Source organism: Hyla sarda, chromosome 8 (genome assembly GCF_029499605.1).
Source record: "Hyla sarda isolate aHylSar1 chromosome 8, aHylSar1.hap1, whole genome shotgun sequence".
Taxonomy (NCBI): Eukaryota; Metazoa; Chordata; class Amphibia; order Anura; family Hylidae; genus Hyla; species Hyla sarda.
The window spans coordinates 51,264,972-51,278,916 of record NC_079196.1 but is presented as its reverse complement, the minus strand read 5'-3'; the positions used below and the strand labels follow the sequence as shown (position 1 = coordinate 51,278,916).

Here is a 13,945-nt window from a genome sequence, read left to right as displayed (position 1 = left end):
GAACTGAGGAGGTATGCGGGGCTTTCAGGATGACGTCAGCTGTGCGACAGGAAATGTGCGACTCTGAATGAGACCTGACACATGTCTTTGAGATGGGTACAGGAGTTTCAGTTGTCCTCTAAATCCAGAAGAAAAAAAATATCACTGGGGGTTATATCAGCATCAAGGTCAGTGTAAGCACATGCTATGGGCTTCATATGTACAGAGATTTTGGCTTGTTTTTTATTTTTATTTATTTCTATTCTGGTTATTGTTATTACCCTTTAGTTTAGCGCTGTTGGTTTCAATAGAAACATCACTTATGCATTTAATGTAACCTATGCAGTTATTTATTCTAAAATTGTATTTATAGTTTGCTTGCAGGTAGGGTTTATTCAATTAATTGTCTTGCCTCTTGGATGTGTACAATATTATATTTTGTGTAAATTGTAAATTTTGCCCATTGAATTCTTTGGCTGCTCATATTTCACTCCAAAAAGCTCATATCCATCTTGTCTTTTTATAAGAAAAGCCAGCAGTTCACTGAGAGATCAGTGACATGCTGCCCCTAGAAGTCTATAGAGAGAGAGAAGGGAGAAACAAAAGGGAGGAGTTGCTGGAGAGAGGGTGAACTAAGAGCGTAAATTAGCTTACTGGGAGTTTTGACAGCAGTGGGATTCTGCTGTACCGGAATTTGCCAGTGGGATTTCAAAATGGAATTCCCCTCAGAAACTCTGTAGTACAGGGTTTCCCAACCAGGGTGCCTCCAGCTGTTGCAAAACTACAACTCCCAGGATGCTGGGAGTTGTAGTTTTGCAACAGCTGGAGGCACCCTGGTTGGGAAACACTGCTGTAGTATGAACCTAGCCTCACCCCAGGGCTCAGCACTGCTCTATACTATAATCCAGAAGAGGAACAAAGGGAGGAACTTATTATAGGGATTGACCGATATCGTTTTTTTAGGGCCGATACGATTATCGGTGTAGGTTAGGGCCGATAGCCGATAACTTATACCGATATTCCGTTATAAGTTATCGGCTATTTATCACCCCGCGACACCGCTGCAGATCATTGATTTAAAGCGGGCGCTTTAAATCAATGCACTGCAGTGGCTTTTGTGGTGCCATAGGCCTCCGCCGCCACCACCCGCTTCTCTCCCCTACCTGTCAGGGTGGTCCGGGCCATCCATCCTTCCTTCCTGTAGTGTCCGGCGGCATTCCGGGTGGAGGTGAACCGGTCCGGGCTGTCCTTCTTCTTCTCCAGGGGTCATCTTCTCCACTCCGGGCACGCTCTGGCCTAGTACGCTGCATAGACGCCGCTGCGCAGCGACGCACCTGACGTCACGGCGTCTATGCAGCGTACTAGGCCAGAGCGTGCCCGGAGTGGAGAAGATGACCCCCGGAGAAGGACAGCCCGGACCGGTTCACCCTCCACCCGGAATGCCGCCGGACACTTCAGGAAGGAAGGATGGATGGCCCGGACCACCCCCATTACGGGTAAGTTGAATTTTTTTTATTGACTCGGAGGGTGGGGGAGGGGCCCGACAGGTATAGCGGTATGGGCAAAATTCCATACCGGTATACCACCCAGCACTACGGTGGGGGGTGCGGTGGGTCGGGGGGGGGGCGGTCGCGGTGTGGCGGGTCGGGGGGTGGGCGTGCGGGGGGCGGGGCATTATCGGCAAGGTAATTGCCGATACCGATAATGCCCAAAATCGTGATTATCGGCCATACCGATAATCGGTCGATCCCTACTTATTAAAGAATTGAAATTTGTAGTGCAGATACATCGAAGAACTGGGATCCAGCATGGACACAGGTAGGAAATAACCGTGTCACACCCTTCCTGAAAATGCCTGACGTAGGGCATTAAAGGGGTAGTCCGGTGGAAAACTTTTTATTTATTTATTTTTTTTTTAAATCAACTGGTGCCAGAAAGTTAAACAGATTTGTAAATTACTTCTATTAAAAAAAAAATCTTACTGCGCAATGACGAGTGACGTCCTCAACGCAACGTCACCGCCAGTGCGCACAGTGACAGCTCAGGACGCCGCCGGAGCCAGAAGTAGCGCTGGCCCCGGGAACAGGTAATTATAAAACCAGGGATGGGGGAGGCAATGGGGCAGCGGTTGTGGTTGGACTCAGGACCCCAGGACAGGCAGGGGGAGAGAAGCGGGTGGCGGCGGCGATCTCTGGCCCCGCAAAAGCCACTGCAGTTCATTGATTTAAAGCGCCCGCTATCGGGGGGGGGGGAATAGCCAATAATTTATACTGATAGCCAATAAGTTATCGGCTATCAGCCTGAAAGGTCACAGATTATCGGTATCGGCCCTAAAAAATCGATATCGGTCGATCCCTAGCAGAGAGCACTGTGCTTGTGATTCAGCAGAGAGCTCTGTGTTCCAAAAAGAAAATAATTTCCTCAGTAGTATTCAGCAGCTAATAAGTACTGGGAGGATTAAGATTTTTTAATAGAAGTAACTTACAAATCTGGTTTACTTTCTGGCACCTGAGTACCCCTTTAAAGGACAGTTATCTACCTGTGGGCTTCAGCATCCACCCCAGATCCCATGCCATTGATATATTTTCACTACAAATAACAGTTCGGTGGGTGCCTCCGTTTATACCACTTACGGATTAAAGGGGTACTCCGGTGAAAACCTTTTTTCTTTTAAATCTACTGGTGGCAGAAAGTTAAACATATTTGTAAATTACTTCTATTAAAAAATCTTAATCCTTCCAGTACTTATTAGCTGCTGAATGCTACAGAGGAAATTCCTTTCTTTTTGGAACACTGATGACATCACGAGCACAGTGCTCTCTGCTGACATCTCTGTCCATTTTAGCAACCATGCATATCAGATGTATGCTAAGGGCAACATGGTGGCTCAGTGGTTAGCACTGCTGCCTTGCAGTGCTGGGGACTTGGGTTCAAATCCCACTAAGGACAGCAATAAATAAAGCATTATTATTATTATAATAACGTCAGCAGATAGAACTGTGCTTGTGATGTCATCAGAGAGCATTCCAAAAAGAAAAGAATTTCCTCTGTAGTATTCAGCAGCTAATAAGTACAGGAAGGATTAAGATTTTTTTAATAGAAGTAATTTACAAATATGTTTAACTTTCTGCCACCAGTTGATTTAAAATAAAAAAGGTTTTCACCGGAGTACCCCTTTAAGTTGTTGGACTGCTCTGTTTTCGGGGATTGAGCATCACTTACTATGCATATTCACCTGTCTGTATCCATAGACACTTGCTGACTTATGCCCTGGGCTTGTAATCCCTGAACATGCCGGTTGTGCTGACCACTTTACTTCCCACACAGACTTTTTTTTTTTTTTAAATAACAATTTTATTAGAAATTTTCCAAACATTTGACAGAAATAGAGCAAAAGAATGCTTCCTTGAAAAACAATACAACCCATTATATTACATGTCAAGAGCTATAACATATGCAAAAGGGCCTACATATATCCGGTACATCAGCATTCAGGTGGAACATTGCTCCATAATTCAGGACAGATGATAAAAAACAAAACTGCGTTTAGGTTGATGAGAGGAGCAAATAAGGAGAGAGACTCCTCATGTGGAAGCATCTGTCTTACAGTCTGACAAGGACATAATCAGAAAAAATAAAAGATAAAAAACATCAAAGCAACATCAACTCATTCACAACCGCTACATTCACTCCTCTACTACTTCTAGGACTCCAAGAGTCCCCTTCAAGGACTCTAGCGCATAACATTCAGTCATTCGGAATTTGGACATCAGGCGCCTCCTGTCCCCATCAGGCATTACTTTTTCGATCACTGTCCTCCACTTAGCAAAAAAAGGTTTAGTAAGTTTGTCAGGGTCTTTTAGCGTCTCTCTAGCCTCTAGACCTAATAAATGTATCATAGTATCCCTCACCTCCGTCAGTGTGGGTATTGTGGCAACCAACCAATGGCGTAATAAGCACTTCACCCCCACCAGCAGGAGGAGATGGATATCTTTGGAGGCTATGGTGGATGAAACACTGCTAGTGTTTGGAGTAGGAATATAATGAAATATGAAGTGTAGCGGTTCTAGAGGAATATGCACATTCCATATGTGTGAAAGAAAGAACTTGATATCCTTCCAATACCCCTGTATCCCATCACAGGTCCATAGGCAATGCCAGAGGTCCGCTCCATCTAGGTGACATTTTGGGCAAGCTTTTAAGTAATGGGGAGGTACTTCCCAGTGGGAGAAGTTAAAAGCATTGATGGCCTTATGTAGAAGTTTGAAATGCATTTCTCTCCAGTCCTCCCCCACTACAACGCTCCTGACGTGTCTTAGGCCCTGCAATAGTTTAGGAGTCAAATCGTCCGTGTGCAGGATAGGAACCCAGTGATCGAAAATTTTGTCAGCCAGCCCCCTTGAGCTGTGTTCTCTCAAAATCTTGTATATAGTAGATAAAGAGAGCGAACCAGTGGGCTGAGCCAGTAAATCTGCAAACTGCACCTCCCCATGGACTTCATCAAAAAGGCGGGCTCTCGATCTACAAAAAGTCCTAATTTGATAATATTGCAATATATGAGAAGAGGGGAAATGATATTTGTCCCTGACTTCCGGCCATGTCATAAAGGTACCCCTAGGAGGCAACAAGAGGTCTCCCAATTTCATAATCCCCCTTTCTTTCCATGCGTTAAAAAGTTTGTTAGTACGTCCGGGGGCAAAGGATGGTGAATTCCATAAGGACATTACCGGGGAGATACTAAAGGGCACTTTATAGAGTAGTCTAATAGCTTTCCATGCTGCAATTGTGTCCCTCAACAATACACTATGTTTGACCGACGGAGGAAGTTCAGAGTATTTGGAGTGTAGCAGAGCCACGAGGTCCCACGGTTCCGCCATTTGTCTATCTATAGTCAGGTCAGAAAAATAAGAGCTGTTCATAATCCAATCCCTCGCGTGCCTATAGAGTGCCGCTAGGTTATAAGTGCGAATGCATGGCAAATTCAGTCCTCCAATATGTTTACCCAACTGAAGTTTGTATACGCTATGCGTGAAATTTAATTATAAGCGACCTAAGTGTACGGATGTCATCATGTCTAAGCAGTAGAGGTATCGTCTGTAGCGGGTATAGTAGCTTGCCGAAGCACATCATCTTTACCAAATGCGCTCTACCCACCACAGAGAGAGGAAGAGTGGACCACCTGCCTAGATCACCTTTAATCTTAGTGAAAATTGGTTTATAGTTAAGGTTATAAAGAGCAGATGGGGTGCGCCCTAATTTTATGCCTAGGTATGTCATGTGTGATGTCGGAATTTCAACCTCCGGTATGGACACATGTGGGATGTTTCCCGTTCCCAGAAACAATAACTGACATTTGGAAGGGTTTATCCTAAATCCCGATAAGGTACCAAAATCTTGAAGCAGATCTAGGACACGCTGGACGTGGAGGGACGGTGAATCAAGAAAAACTAGGACGTCGTCCGCAAAACAGGTAAGTTTAATTTCCCTAGATCCCACCCCAATTCCCCGAAATTCTGCAGTGGAGAGCAGGCGACGCGCCAGAGGTTCCAAGGCTAAATCAAAAAGGAGGGGCGATAATGGGCATCCCTGTCGCGTCCCCTTCTGTAAATGAATAGTCTGTGACAGGAAACCTGGGGTATATACCTTTGCCACTGGAGCACTATACATAGTCTGGATATACTCCCTGAAAGTCCCTCTAACCCCGAATCTGTCCAGGACATCCCCCAACCAAGTCCAGCTAATGTTGTCAAAAGCCTTTTCGGCGTCAATGGCAAGTAAAGCTGGGGGAGACCTGGAGGGATCCATCCTCCCTGCAATATCCATGGCCGCCACCACTGCTCTGATGTTGGTCACAGCCGACCTTCCCTTAATGAAGCCAACCTGATGTGCGCCTATCTGCCAATATTTTAGAAAGCAACTTACAATCTTGGTTAATGAGTGATATCGGCCGGTAGGATGACGTGGAATTGGCTGGTTTGCCCGGTTTAGGTATGACCTTGATATAGGCCATGTTTCCAGAGGATAACATGGTTTTGTCTGTGAGAATAGAATTGAACACCTTCACCAGTGTGGGTGTAACCTGTTCCCCTAGTAGTTTATAAAAGTCCGGTCCAAACCCGTCTGGGCCCGGGGCCCTACCTCTCTGCAGCCCCCCGATAGCGGTCTGAACATCCTCCACAGTTACCGGGGCATTCAGGGCGGCAAGATCCTCTTCTGATATACGGGGTAGATCAAGGGAACGTATGAGTTCAAGGCCCCCATGCCTATGCACCTCATCCCCCTGATATAGTTTCTGGTAAAAATCCCCTAAAATTTGGTTGATCTGTTTGGGGTGAGTAGTAGGGTTTCCGTGAGTGTCTCTCAGGCACCTAATGTCTGTAATGGGCCTCCAACCTCTCGCCAAGTTAGCTAATAACCTACCAGCTTTATTCCCATATTTATAATAAGTGGCATTTCTCTGGTCTCTGAACAAAGCGTCCAACCCCTCCTGCTTTTCCAAAAATTCTGTCCTGGCCCCAACCCAACTATCTCTATTCTCAGGACTGGGAGAATCAAGGAAAGTTGTGTAAGAGTTCCTTAGAGTCTGCGTGGCCAGCTTGAAGGCGGCCACAGCAGCCCTCTTCTTATGTGCAGTATACGCCATGACTCTCCCCCTCAGCACGGCTTTTGCGGTGTCCCAGAACAGTCTTGGGTTGTGCTCATGAGCAGAGTTTGTGGCACAGAAGTCGATCCACCACCCATTCAACTGTGACCCAAAGTCAGAATTGGTAGCCAGAGCTAGGGGGAAGCGCCATAAAATATCCTGACCCTTGGGGACAACCGGAAGGATTGTAATCAGAACCGGGGCATGATCAGAAATAGCAATGTCAGCAATCTCCACATCCAGCACCCTATGTAATAAAGAAGACGAGGACAGAAAATAATCTATTCGGGACCACGTGTTCCATACCGGTGAAAAGAAGCTGAACTCCCTCTCATCTGGGTGATAATGTCGCCACGCGTCTGTGAGGTCTGTGCAGTCCAGTAGGTGAGCTAACCAAGAGTCCCCTCCCCCTCTGCGGTGCGTCCCCTCCTGATGTCGCCTCCTGTCCTCTACACCGGAATGTACAGTGTTAAGGTCTCCCCCCGATCAGTACATCCCTCTCTGAATCCCCATGAATTGCCTCCCGCAAATCCCTAACAAAAGGGGTCTGATTGTCATTGGGAGCATAAACACTATATAGGCTCAAGCGCCCCAACTCCGAGTCCATAACAATGTGACATAGCCTGCCTTCAGTATCGCTAGTTTTAGAAATGAGCGTGTGTGCAAAATTCTTCCTTATCAGTATGAGGACTCCCGCTTTCCCCTGTACTGCTGGGGAACCATACACCTCCCCTACCCACATTTGGCGCATCCTAAAGAAGTCCCCTTCCTCTAAATGTGTTTCCTGGTGTAATGCAATACTGGCCCTTAGTTTATGTAGATGACGTAGTACCATCCTTCTCTTAGCTGGGGATCGCAGCCCCTTCACATTCCATGTTATTATAGTCATTCCCACTCAAAATGTAAGGTTACACACCTCAATGGCCTGGGGGCAAGCGACATCCTTCCGTCCAAGCATACATCATACAGTCTCTGTGAATGATATCTGAGAAAAGACAGGTGAGGAGCAGTAGTGAACATAAACATATAACAACAAATCAAAAATAGAAACCATAACAGAAGGGCATCACGCCCTCTCACAGTGCCAATGTGATATCGGGCTTCACTTTTTTTGCTGATGGCTACTAGTGGGGCACTGAACCACTCAAGTAATGTCGTGGTGTACTCAACAATCAACTGGTCTCCCCCTCCCACCCCTAGTCCCTCTGAATATTGGCCATTCCCCCTGCCCCCTCCCCCCCACGAGAAAATATCCCCTGAAACTCTCACAAAGGTCAATTATCTGTAAACCGCAAGTGGGAATACAGTAAAAAGGAGCAACAAAACACCTGTACAAAAATAAAGAGCATCAAAGTGGTCGTTTTAGTTAAACCCCCCTCCCCCCGATGAGCCCCGTATCAAAAGGCTGCTTGAAATAGAGACAATGTGTATCCCATGTGTCACTAAGACTCCTAAACAGTCCGGTGACAAGCAGTGCAAATCAAATCCGACCGTCAATATAAGCAGATCATCCTGTAGGGTCCGGAGTGGTGGCAGTCTTGTCATCCCGTCTGCATTTCTGCGCAGATCTCGTCGAGATTTCCATGTCCTCAGTAGAGTCTAACAACATGGCGGCAGCATCGGGAGTTTGTTATGTAGAAGAAGTACCGTCTTTCATAAAGACTCTCAAGATAGCAGGGTACTGCAGGGTGAAACGAATCTGTTTTTTAACCATACTGGTGCAGATGGGAGCAAAAGATTTACGTCTCTGAGCCACTTCTGCTGAATAATCACCAAAAACAAGAAGCTTATGTCCCTGGAAAACCAGTGGAGTGGAGCGTTTTTTAAAGGTGCGGAGGACCAGATCCTTGTCCATGTAATTGAGATAGCGGGCGATTACTTGGCGCGCTCTTGGGGACCGGTTAGGTCTATTCATGTCCGCTTGTGGGGGGGGGGGGGGGGGGCCCACCCTATGCGCCCTTTCTATCAGGAAGCCACCTTCCAAACCAAGCGCTTTAGGTAGATCAACAGAAAAAAGCATAGTAAGTTGGTTGTGTGGCACTGTTTCAGGGAGCCCCACCACCCTTAAATTGTTCCTCCTAGATCTGTTTTCCAAATCCTCCACTTTGTCCTGGAGAGCTTGCTGGGATTTAGATAGGATACGTAGCTCTCTGGTGACAGTATCCACTTCATTCTCCATGTGGACATATTTGCGGTCTAATTCAGTGATCTGCGCAGTATGTGTGGCCACTTCTAATTTCAACTGCGCCACAGCCGTTGAGATGGAAGTCGCAATGGTGGCTGTAATTTGTGGGGAGATCAACTTCACCATCTCCATAGCATATTGCTTCCCTGTCATTCCCAAAGATGGGATAATTGTGTCCATCATCCCGCTTACTTGCGCATCCTGGGCTGCCTGTGTCTGCGACTGCTGCGCCTGTAGCTGCTGCATCTCCTGCTCCGGAGCTGTGCCGTCCGCCGCCGTCTTAGAAGGAGCGCTGCTCGGCGTCTGTGGGGCAGGTGAGGACTGGGGGAAAGCGGTGGTGCCGCGCTTGACAAATTTCTCCATCGGAGAGATGTGAGGGGAGATCCGGGCAACAGATCAACCCCTGAACGGCGGTTTAAAGTGTCGGTTAGGCGGCGGTAGCAAGGTGGTGGGACGGAGCTCCCGCTGCTGCGACTACTCCATCAGCGCGCCGGAACCGGAAGCCCTTCCCACACAGACTTGTGCTGCTCTACAATATCTTTCATGCTGCTGCTGCTTCTAAGGGGGAGCTAACGAGACATAGGAGAGCATGAGCTCCTCCACTGTGCGTGTGTGCAGTGTTTGACATCAGAAAAGGCTATACTACACCCACTAGCTGGTGGACAACTAGAAATTTTTAGATATGCCTGCAGAGCAGAAATCATAAGTTATATAATGACCAGAAATAGCTGCGGCTCCTCATACACGCACAGCAACTCATCCTGAAATGTTAGTTAACCACTTAAGGACCTAGGGCGTATGGATACGCCTTGACGTCCTGGTACTTAAGGACCCAGGGCGTATCCATACGCCCGTGGGAATTTCGGTCCCCGCCGCGCGCCGGGCGGGGACCGGGCCGGGGTGACTGCTGATATCTATCAGCAGGCACCCCGTGCAAATGCCCAGGGGGGTCATCAGACCCCCCCACGTCGGCGATCGGCGCAAATCGCAAGTTAATTCACACTTGCGATTTGCGCCGATTCCGGGTCATACGGGTCTATTGTGACCCGGTGACCCGGAATAGAAGGGGGATCGCGGTTGTCTAAGACACCCACGATCCCCCTGTAGGCATAGGAGTGAGGTGGCAGGGTTGCCACCCCTCCTATCCCTGCTATTGGTCTGCTATTGATCGTCAGAGGCGACGACCAATAGCAGACCGGGGGCGGGGGGGTTAACTTTCGTTTTCCCCGTCCTGCCCTCCCACAATAGGCGGGGCAGAACGGGGAACCGAAGGGGACCGGGCGCCGACGTCCACTTACCCGTCCGGAGGCTGCGGCGACGTTGATCGGCGGGCGGCGTCACGTGCGTCTGAAGAGGACGGCTGCCGGGATCCTACGGAAGCCGGTAAGTAGATCTGGAGGGCTACAGTCTGAGACCGTGGTCTCTAACTGTAGCCCTCCAGATGTTGCAAAACTACAACTCCCAGCATGCCCAGACAGCTGTTTGGGCATGCTGGAATATGTAGTTTTGCAACAGCTGGAGGGCTGCAGTTTGAGACCACTATACAGTGGTCTCTAAACTATATCCCTCCAGATGTTGCAAAACTACAACTCCTAGCATGCCCACATAGCTGTTTGTTGTCTGGACATGCTGGGAGTTGTAGTTTTGCAACATCTGGAGGTCCACAGTTTGGAGATCACTGTGCAGTGGTCTAAAAACTGTAGCTCTCCAGATGTTGCAAAACTGCAATTCCCAGCATGCCCAGAAAGCAAACAGCTGTCTCGGCATGCTGGGAGTTGTAGTTGGGTACCTCCAGCTATTGCATAACTACATCTCCCAGCATGCCCTTCGGTGATTAGTACATGCTGGGAGTTGTAGTTTTGCAACAGCTGGAGGCTTACTGGTTGGAAAATATTGAGTTAGGTAACAGAACCTAACTGAAGGTTTTCCAACCAGTGTGCCTCCAGCTGTAGCAAAACTACAACTCCCAGCATGCACGGTCTGTCAGTACATGCTGGGAGTTGTAGTTTTGAAACAGCTGGAGGTTTGCCCCCCCCCATGTGAACGTACAGGGTACATTCACATAGGCGGGTTTACAGTAAATTTCCTGCTTCAAGCTTGGGCTGCGTCAAATTTTTTGCCGCAGTGCAAACTCCTAGCGGGAAATTCACCGTAACCCGCCAGTGTGAATGTACCCTAAAAACACTACACTACACTACCACCTAATAAAGAGTAAAACACTACATATACACCCCCTTACACTGTCCCCCCCCAATAAACAATTTAAAACGTCTTGTACGGCAGGGTTTCCAAAACGGAGCCTCCAGCTGTTGCAAAACAACAACTCCCAGCATTTCTGGACAGCCACTGACTGTCCAGGCATGCTGGAAGTTTAGCAACAGCTGGAGGCACCCTGTTTGGGAATCACTGGCGTAGAATACCCCTATGCAATCCCTAATTTAGTCCTCAAATCCGCATGGTGCTCTCTTACTTCGGAGCCCTGTCGTATTTCAAGGAAACAGTTTAGGGCCACATATGGGGTATCTCCGTACTCGGGAGAAATTACACTACAAATTTTGGGGGGCTTTTTTTCCTTTTACCGCTTGTGAAAAGGAAAAGTTGGGGGCTACACCAGCCTGTTAGTGTAAATTTTTGTAATTTTTTTACACTAACATGCTGGTGTTGCCCCATACTTTTTATTTCCACAAGTGGTAAAAGGAAAAAAAGACCCCCAAAATTTGTAACGCAATTTCTCCTGAGTACAGAAATACCCCAGATGTGGGCGTAAAATGCTCTGCGGGCACACAACAAGGCTCAGGAGTGAGAGTGCACCATGTACATTTGAGGCCTAAATTGGTGATTTGCACAGGGGTGGCTGATTTTACAGCGGTTCTGACAAACTCAAAAAAAAATAATACCCACATGTGACCCCATTTTGGAAACTACACCCCTCACCGAATGTGACAAGGGGTATAGTGAGCCTGAACACCCCACAGGTGTTTGACGAATTTTCATTAAAGTTGGATGGGAAAATGAAAAAAATTATATTTTTTCACTAAAATGCTGGTGTTACCCTAAATTTTTCATTTTCACATCGGGAAATAGGAAAAAAGCCCCCCCAAATTTGTAAACCCATCTCTTCTGAGTAAGAACATACCCCATATGTGAATTTAAAGTGCTCTGCGGGCGAACTACAATGCTCAGAAGAGAAGGAGCGCCATTGGGATTTTGTAGAGAAAATTTGTCCGGCATTGAAGGCCACATGTGTTTACAAAGCCCCCATAGTGCCAGAACAATGGACCCCCGACACATGTGACCCCATTTTGGAAACTACACCCCTCACGTAATGTAATAAGGGGTACATTGAGAATTTACGCCCCACAGATGTCTGACAGATTTTTGGAACAGTGGTCCGTAAAAATGAAAAATAAACTTTTTCATTTGCACAGCCCACTGTTCCAAAGTCCTGTGGGGTGTAAATACTCACTGCACCCCTTATTAAATTCTGTGAGGTGTGTAGTTTCCAAAAGGGGGTCACATGTGGGGGGTTCCACTGTTCTGGCACCACGGGGGGCTTTGTAAACGCACATGGCCCCTGACTACCATTCCAAACTAATTCTCTTTCCAAAAGCTCAATGGCGCTCCTCCTCTTCTGAGCATTGTAGTTCGCCAGCAGAGCATTTTACGTCCTAACATGGGGTATTTCCATACTCAGAAGAAATGGGGTTACACATTTTGGGGGTCATTTTCTCCTATTACCCCTTGTAAAAATGTAAAATTTTGGGGAAAAACTGCATTTTAGTAAAAAAAAATAATTTTTCATTTACACATCCAAATTTAACGAAAAGTCGTCAAACACCTGTGGGGTGTTAAGGCTCAGCGGACACCTTGTTACGTTCCTTGAGGGGTGTAGTTTCCAAAATAGTATGCCATGTGGGTATTTTTTGCTGTTCTGGCACCACAGGGGCTTCCTAAATGCGACATGCCCCCAAAAAACCATTTCAGCAAAAGTTGCTTTCAAAAAGCCAAATGTGACTCCTTCTCTTCTGAGCATTGTAGTTTGCCCGCAAAGCATTTTACATCCTAACATGGGGTATTTCCATACTCAGAAGAGATGGGGTTACAAATTTGGGGGGGGGATTTTCTCCCATTACCCTTTGTAAAAATGGTAAATTTGGGGGAAAAACTGCACTTTAGTGAAAATTTTTTTTTTTTCATTTACACATCCGACTTTAACGAAAAGTCGTCAAACACCTGTGGGGTGTTAAGGCTCACTGGACCCCTTGTTACGTGCCTTGAGGGGTCTAGTTTCCAAAATGGTATGCCATGTTGGGGTTTTCTGCTGTTCTGGCACCATAGGGGCTTCCTAAATGTGACATGCCCCCCAAAAACCATTTCATCAAAATTCCCTCTCCAAAATCCTATTGTCGCTCCTTCCCTTCTGAGCCCTCTAGTGCACCCGCCGAACACTTGACATACACATATGAGGTATTTCCTTACTCGAGAGAAATTGGGTTACAAATTTTGGGGGGATTTTTCATCTATTAACCCTTGTAAAAATTCAAAAACTGGGTCTACAAGAACATGCGAGTGTAAAAAATGAAGATTTTGAATTTTCTCCTTCACTTTGCTGCTATTCCTGTGAAACACCTAAAGGGTTAACACACTTACTGAATGTCATTTTGAATACTTTGAGGGGTGCAGTTTTTATAATGGGGTCATTTATGGGGTATTTCTAATATGAAGGCCCTTCAAATCCACTTCAAAACTGAACTGGTCCCTGAAAAATTCAGATTTTGAAAATTTTGTGAAAAATTGGAAAATTGCTGTTGAACTTTGAAGCCCTCTGATGTCTTCCAAAAGTAAAAACATGTCAATTTTATGATGCAAACATAAAGTAGACATATTGTATATGGGAATCAATGTATAATTTATTTGGAATATCCATTTTCCTTACAAGCAGTGAGCTTCAAAGTAAAAAAAAATGCAAAATTTTCAATTTTTTCATCAAATTTTGGAATTTTTCACCAAGAAATGATGCAAGTATCGACAAAATTTTATCACTAACATAAAGTAGAATATGTCACGAAAAAACAATCTCGGAATCAGAATGAAAGGTAAAAGCATTCCAGAGTTATTAATGCTTAAAGTGACAGTGG

At 46.4% G+C, this 13,945-nt stretch overlaps 1 protein-coding gene across 2 annotated transcripts in view; it reads left to right on the top strand.

Moving 5' to 3' along the window:
- Positions 1-39: 39 nt before the first annotated feature.
- The window catches only part of LOC130284320 (FAST kinase domain-containing protein 1, mitochondrial-like), a 44,241-nt gene continuing 30,335 nt past the window's right edge, over positions 40-13,945 (top strand). Inside the window, exon 1 of one of the 2 annotated variants that reach the window (XM_056534552.1) lies at positions 40-167. The gene's annotated coding sequence lies outside the window, so the exon portion shown is untranslated. Of the gene's footprint in view, positions 168-1,978; positions 2,066-13,945 lie in introns of those variants that run through there. The other variant, XM_056534554.1, reaches the window with a different exon arrangement.